Source organism: Hyposmocoma kahamanoa, unplaced genomic scaffold, assembly GCF_003589595.1.
Source record: "Hyposmocoma kahamanoa isolate Upper Pololo Valley unplaced genomic scaffold, ASM358959v1 62, whole genome shotgun sequence".
NCBI classification, from domain to species: domain Eukaryota; kingdom Metazoa; phylum Arthropoda; class Insecta; order Lepidoptera; family Cosmopterigidae; genus Hyposmocoma; species Hyposmocoma kahamanoa.
In genome coordinates this window covers 19,210,367-19,218,377 of record NW_020653850.1, presented here as the reverse complement: position 1 = coordinate 19,218,377, position 8,011 = coordinate 19,210,367, and positions in this window count along the sequence as shown.

Below are 8,011 nucleotides of genomic sequence, written 5' to 3'. Positions count from 1 at the left end.
TCGAATTTATTGAAGAAATTCTAGAATAAAATATGTTTAGTAACTTAATTTTAAAGATCAGTGGTAGCCCAGTCGGAAGTCGTTTAATTCTCTATTGAGAAGTATACGGTTGTAATCCCTACGGTTCCAAATTTGCTACGGTGACAAGGCGTGTAGCTGGGCGTCTTTTTGGACGCGTGTACGTTGCGATACTGAACTATTGAACAGACCGACGTATTGAGGTGTCTTTGGTGGCATCCCATGGCCTGAGACTACATGGACCGCGTCCCATCGCATCTATTAATTTATACGGGCGAGCTCATGCCATAGGCAAATAGCGAAGGCGCGAGGGCGCGAGAGACGACGCCGTGAGGTCGCCCGGAGTGGCTCGCGCCGGCGCGTACGTTTGGTAAGAAATTCTTGTTTGACAATGTTGTTGTTGTTGAATGTTCATACTAATAGTATGAACATATAAAGTAACGCAAAATTACGTATGAACTTAAGAACTTATTGCGACCTACTCTAGTTGAATAATAATAACACCCACGATAAATTAATCCACAGTACACAAACGTGTCTGCAGAAATACCTATGCGTTCTTCAGCATGACATTTTCGAATGGCAGCACAAATCAGATTGGAGACCTCGACATACACTCGACTATGCGCCACCATGGGCGTAGGCTCGAAGTGACCTGGATTTGCCGGTCTGGCGTGAGAGCTCGCGTACCAGTCGGCCGTGAGAAGCCTCTAGAACAGCGTTTACAGCGAGCATTTGAGCGTCCTATCCCGTGAAAGAGTGAGGCGTTGTAGTAAGCTTGTATGCTGGTTCACTTAACATATTTATATCATTTAATGCGTTTGAGCGTTGGAGCATTTTCGTATTTCGACGAGCATATACAAGTAAGTGGTGTTTTATTCATTGTGTCAAGATTTATCAGTGAAAACGATTATGTGTGGTTATAAATATGAAATGGAAAGATATTGATGTATGTAGGTATATTTTGAACAAAAGTTTTTTTTTATGATATCACTTGTTTAATGAATGATGGATGATCTAGAAACCACTACTCGGGCCGTATGTGTACTTCACGTTAAGACACGATACTATCCCGGAAGGATCACATTTACTAATTGAACAAAACATGTAATCTCGCACCACTCATGGAAGAATGGCATAAGTGGGGTTACGTCAAATATGTTTATTGCTCCATTAGATACAGAAAAATATAACCTACATCCTCTCGGATTCTTGTAACTCTATCTACAATATTAGTACATATAGTGCGATCTGTGTATCATTTCCTAAGTAGATGCTTGCCTCAAGGGCGGTAGACTCTTATTAGTCAATACACTAAACGTCGCGACCTAGCGAAAACGCGGCAATGCGCGCTTGAACGCTCTGGTGCACGCTTCGACGTTCCGAATTTACGACCTTAGGCATGTTGCTATAACTTTAATTTTATAAGTTAGTTTTGAATTATTTATATTTATGAATGTTTAGTAGCAAGACCTCTTGCTAACGCTAAAAGGAAACATTGTGATACAGCATCGAGAAGCAACCATTCTGTTACAGCAGTATGACCTGAATTTAAAAATGTTTCAGGAACTTTTTTCCCATTGTGCTTTTAAAAGGTTAGAAACGGACGCCTGATCGATTATAAATTGAATAAAAAAAATGTTTACATATTATGTGTTTTGTGTAGGCAGAAATACTCTGGGAGAGCTTTATTGCTTCTCATAGAAAATTATGTCAAACTTGTCCTTTCTCATAATCGTATTTTTTTTAGTCAGTTTCTTCTTTTTAATAAATATGTATTTCTAACCTAAACTAACGCATTCAAATCAAATATGAACTATACTGAAAAACTACTAAAAACCAAAGAGTAAAAATCATCACAATGCCAGTAACGACACGTTATAAAAATGAGAAAATAGAATAAATACGTACGTGGACGTAACAGCTGCCACTATTTTTGTATAAAAGCAAGTCTATTCTTAAAACTTAGTAATTTATTAAATAAACGCTCACTAAAATGTTAGGACTAGAATAATATATTAAATTCAAAATTGCTTCTCATAAAAAGTTTATGACTTTTGACCCGTATTTTAGAGTCAAGTTTATTAACCTCTATCTGCAGTCTTTGCGTACATAATTAAATTTAGTGATAATTATTATCAATTGCTAGTACAATTTCATAATAGTATTATATAATAAAAAGCTTGTTGTATTGAGTTAATCCAATTTTACCGAAGTTGATGATGTTCAATTATAATGTCCATACTCTAATAAAGCAATTGTGAAGTTACAGGCACATGGGACTTATCAACTTATGACTCAGGGTGACGGGTGCAGTGGAGGTGCCCCTCAATCTTGCGATTAAAACCTCTGCAAGTGTTATGGACAGGCGTGAATCTTACCATCAGGAGCACTTGTTCGTCTCATCATTTTTTTTTTAACAATAAAAGTCAAAGTCAAAAGTGATTTTATCGCATAAAAGTCATAAAGTAAATAAATAAATATTTTTTAAGTTTATTGAATGTCACGATGTTTTACTATCATGATATTCAATTTTTTTTTTGTAAAATTTCTCCATTATACGTTCCGTGCTTTAATTGGCAGAGCATCTGACACGGATTGCTTGAGGGTTCTGGTTGGAATCCATCCGGATCGCATGAATTTTTCTAAGTGTTCGACTTTTGTTATTAAATAGTTATAACAAATAAATAAATATTAGACAACATCACGTACGTTGCTTCAATACCAAAGTAAGTAACTAAAGCACTTGTTACAGCGTTAAAATGGTGTAACTAATAGTTTTTTTTTTCTAAAATATTACTTTAAATGATACTAAAGTAACGACACATAAATATTATACATTCGGATGCTATTTTCATGAATAAAAAACTGTAATAATTAAATATCATAATATTTTAGAAAAAAATGTGGATTACACCATGTTTGCGCTGATAGCCTCAATTAAAAGTGTACGAACTGTTCAGATGTAAGCCGGATTTACATTTGTCTGAGGTGTCGTGTCGTAACGCGTCAGTTTAATATGGTTACATTTATATTAGTGTGTCGCAATCTGACGTGACGGCTTGTGTTGTGTGTATGCAACCGATACCATTCTGACGCGTCACGACACAATACGTCAGAAAAATGTAAATCTGGCTTAATGTTAATATTTTAAGTGACATTTTAACAGATCTAAGATTTTTTAATAAAAATTATATTCGACAAAATTAAAGTCTGTACCTTGAAAAATAATCCTATATCTTTCTAAAATACTGTTTACATATAGTTGACGAAATATATCTAGATAGTTGTCAATTCCCGATTACAATTAGCTGTATAATTTTTAACCGACTTTAAAAAGGAGGAGGTTCTCAATTGGATTGTATTTTTTTTTGTGTGTGTGTTACGTGGTTATTTCAACATTTGTCAACCGATTTCTATGATTTTTTTTTATTAGAAAGGGCGGCCATATCCTCAATGGTGGTCCCATTCAAATTTGAAGAAAGTATTCCACTTCCAAGGGTGGCGAATTAGGGGATGATTGTGGTATTTTGGATTTCACCTACTTTCCATTAACCGATGGCAAATCAATTTAATTCTACAAATTTTTGAAGGTCGTTTTTTTTTAATAAACCGAAATATTATTTTTTTTCCCTAGATATTTCAGAGCGGCTACACGCTCGTAGTCAAGGAGTTGCTGTCAATCACCTGACTGATAGAGAATAAAAAAGTTAAAAAAATTCAAGAACTTTCATCGACTTCACCGGTTAATATCACAAAAGTACTCAGTGTTTTTTTATTGTAATTTTTTCCTTTCGACCGTGACATTGGCAAAATCAACATTTCGAGTAATGATGGAGCTATAAAAATAAAAAACGAAGCGAAGTTAACTTTCATTGATATACATATTTAATATAATAGGCAATTTTACTCGTGGGCGGTATACCTATTAATCAAGGCAATTTCTTGATTAATTACTTGACTAATTAATTTTAATATTTTAATTAGTCGCCAAAAGTCCCTAAGTGTATCAAGAACAGCTATCGATGTCGCTAATAAATTAACACGCGTTGAAAACAGCTCTAGGATAAACTGTCGAAGTAAAGCAATTTGTCAGTTGTTATTGACACCTTACTGAACGTTATTGAAGTAACTTTTCATTACATAGCGACTTTTTTCCTGTCTTATAGTGTTGTGGGAACTACTACATACATAAGATCACGCCTAGTCCCACAGGGGGTAGGTAGAGACCACGGAACGCCACTTACTCTAACCTGACACAACTCTCGAGGCTTACATACATTAACTACCCTTTTCATACAACTTATTTTATTCTTGTCACTTCGGATCCTAGCCTTTTTGAGGACATCACATGTCTGGTCAATGTAAGTCCTTCTGAGATGTCATTTTGAAACCCTTTTATCCACATTCTCATCATAAAACTGTTTGGTAATTCTGGTAACTGTTGGTATAGAATAGAGTACTAAAAAAACCAACATCTAAAATCAGACGGGCCTTTCTTACCCGTTTTAAATTTTGAGTAAATTGTTATTATTACCGTGTTTCATACAATCATCAGTTTATGTAGGTAATTATATGTAGGTATACATATTTTATTTATTTATTATTATAATTATTATTTATTATAATAATAAATAAATATAAAAATAAATTTTATTATTACTATTATTATTTATCTATTTATGTAGTATTTTATTATTACCATTTTCTTTTTCATTTGTATATGTGTATTCGTTGCGTCCTCAAATAATTTTATCTTACTGTTTTTCCTGTAATTTAAAGGATGCCTGGAAGAGATTGTTATTAAGCAATAAAGCCGCCTGTTGTACCTGTAATTTTTACTTTTTTTGTATTGTTATTATGTGTTTGTTCGTGTGCAATAAAGAACATTTGTGTTGTTTTGTATTGTATTGTAAAGTCATTAATCCTCTAGTTTGCCACCCTTAGAGGTGGAATATTTTCTTCAAAATTAAATGGGACTACTTGTGAGGTGTCCTCTTTCCAACAAAAAAAAAATCAACAAAATCGCTTCACAAATGCCGAAGTTATACCGTAATATACATACAAAGAAAAACGTACAGTCGAGAGTCGGCTGCATATTAATATATAAAAAACACCAAGAGTGTGTACTTTTCACTGATTGTAGTTTGTTTTTTTTTCTCCGAAATAAACGTATACATTTTTTAACACAACACAATTTTTGTCTAATATTTACGAATATTTGAAAATGTGTCAACGTCTACATTTCATTGCCCGCGACTGTAAAGACTGAAAAGAAATAAAATAATTGTAAGATTTTATTTTCATTTACTACATAGGCATTTCGTTCAGCATAATTTATAAAAAAAATAAAAATAAAATAAAATTTATTTGACAATAGAACTGTGCAGGTATATACATAATAAATTAGAAATTAAACACAATACAAGAAACACAACTTGTTGCAGCGTATATCGCGTACAGAGAATTGGTCTTGATTTCTGCACTAAGCTATGCCTGTCTCGCAGGTAATATCAATGTTTCCACGCTACAAGTTAGAATTTAACAATTAGCGCATTAGGCACAGTATACCAAAGAAGTTTATGAATAAATTATTAGGAATAGTATGAACAAATCAAAATAAAGAAGGTAATAAAATACTTAATTAAAATGAAACTATTTTTCCGGATTTAAATCGCGTATATTTGTTTTTTCAAACAAACCGACGTTTCGGGCCCTTTACAGGTCCCGAGGTCCTTTATGGGACCCGGAATCCGGAAAAATAGTTTCATTTCCTATGTGTAACAATCGCGAAAACCTAAGAACTCGATACTTAATTAAACTTATTTGACATAATAAAGGAAAGGATTGACGAATACTATATCTTTACAAAGTTGAGTATCGTGCATGTGCGATATGTGTATGTGTGTGTGTGTGTGTGTGTGCGTGCGTGCGTGCGTGCGTGCGAGCGTGCGTGCGTGCGTGCGTGCGTGCGTGCGTGCGTGCGTGCGTGCGTGTGTGTGTGTGTGATGTAATGTGAATGCTGTGAATGCTGTGAATGATGTGATGTGAATACGAGTTTGTGAACTGTCTGCCGGTCAGGATCTGCGACTGGAGGCAGAGCATCGCAAAATCGCACAAGTAACGAACAAGTACGAACGCAGGTACACTAACAAGCAGCACTAGGATACCTGTTTTAAAATGTACTCCATGTTATTATAGTCCAATGCGTATATGAAGCAACTGACCTTGTGCTTAAGTTCGGGGATAGAGCACAACTTGATGCAACATAACGAGTTTACTTTATTGTAGATGTAAGGATGCATAAATCTTGGAAATCTTCTGCGAAGGTGGTATTTATAGAAGGGAACGACAGTCCATAACGTCTTTTTTCAAAAGACTCACCATAAATGGCAGAAGAAATTACAGCTCTGTGTACCCGCACCATGACCCGGAGCAAGAAAAGAGCTTGAACCGAAAGGACCCCACTTTCCTCATACAGAATTACTGTTGGGTATTTGTTAGGTTTTTTCAACATTATTTTTAATACGGATCATTGAACCCTTTCCAGTATCAACATATTGGTTTTCCCAGCGCCACCCCACACCGCAATGCAGTAACTGATAACGGACTGGCAAAGCGTCACATAAAATATCCTTAGAAGACCCATGTCTGCCGCCATTCGGAGATACTTAAAGAGGTATATCAATTTGCGTACTTTTTTGGTAGTGGCAATCAGGTGCTCCCCAAAAGTGAGCCTCTCGTCAATAACTACTCCAAGATATTTTATGTTACTAGCCCTGCTAATGCTTTGACACTTGCACGGACCTCGTCCGGCAGATCCACAAGAGTGAACCGGAATGTCAGGAGAGTATGTGGGTGCCGATGCACAAGTCTTATGGAAGCATAGAAATTTAGTTTTAGTCAAGTTGAGAGTTAGGAGATTGCTTCCAAGCCAGACAGCCACCTGCGACATACCGCCTTGAACCATAATCATAAGCATGTTTCCAGCTCGGACCACTGAAGATGATGGCAGTGTCATCTGCATAGCAAATGATGTCTACATGGTCCAGACTGAGTGAATAATGTCGTTTATGTAAACAGTGAAAAACGTGGGACTCAGTCTTGGGGCACCCCAAACTCGATAGACCTAAGATCGCTTGTTTATTCCATGATTCTTATGCACTGAGAACGTCTCGTCAGATAGCTCTGAAACCAGTCGAGCACAATACCACGGGCACCAATCGACTCCAGCTTACGAACAAGGATGGGGATGGATACGGTATCGAAGGCTTTTGCCAAGGCGAGGAATACACCGATGCAGACTTCTTTGTTGTCCAGATGCTCCGATATTACGTTGGTCAGTAAAGAAACTGCACCCTGACAGGATCTCCAGCTTCTGAAACCGAACTGTTTATCAGAAATTAGCTTTCTTCCCTCCAAAAAATTAGTCAGACGCTTGTTGACCAATTTTTCCAATATTTTATTACATTACAATATTATATTGAAATGGGGATGACAATCGCAGATTTCCACGCAGACGGGAACATTCCTTCAGTAAGGCTCAAGTTGCAGATATAAGTAAGTGGCACAAGAAGATTACCTTTAGTTACTTTTATAAGACGATTAGTGATACCGTCCTCGCCTGGAGCGCCATTAAGATTCATACCATCAATTATTGTCTCGCTCTCGGCTATATCAGTACGGGCGCATGAAAAGGAAATCAGGAGGTGATACTTGGAGTGTGACCTTGGCTGCCAGTGACTCCTGTGACTCATTTGAAAAGGTTAAAATTGTGTCCGCCAGAGATTTTCCTACGTTTGTGAAGAACTCATTGCAATAGTTAAGTGAATCTAAAGTGCTTACTTTGGTTTTTGTTAGTTCGACTGGTTCTTGTTTAAGCTTTTTGGTATGAGAAAAGGTTCTGATGGAGTCCCATACTTATGATTCGTGTAGCCTCTTGAGTTTTCTCAATGAGTCGTTATGGAAGTTTTTGTAGCGAGTGTAGATCTTT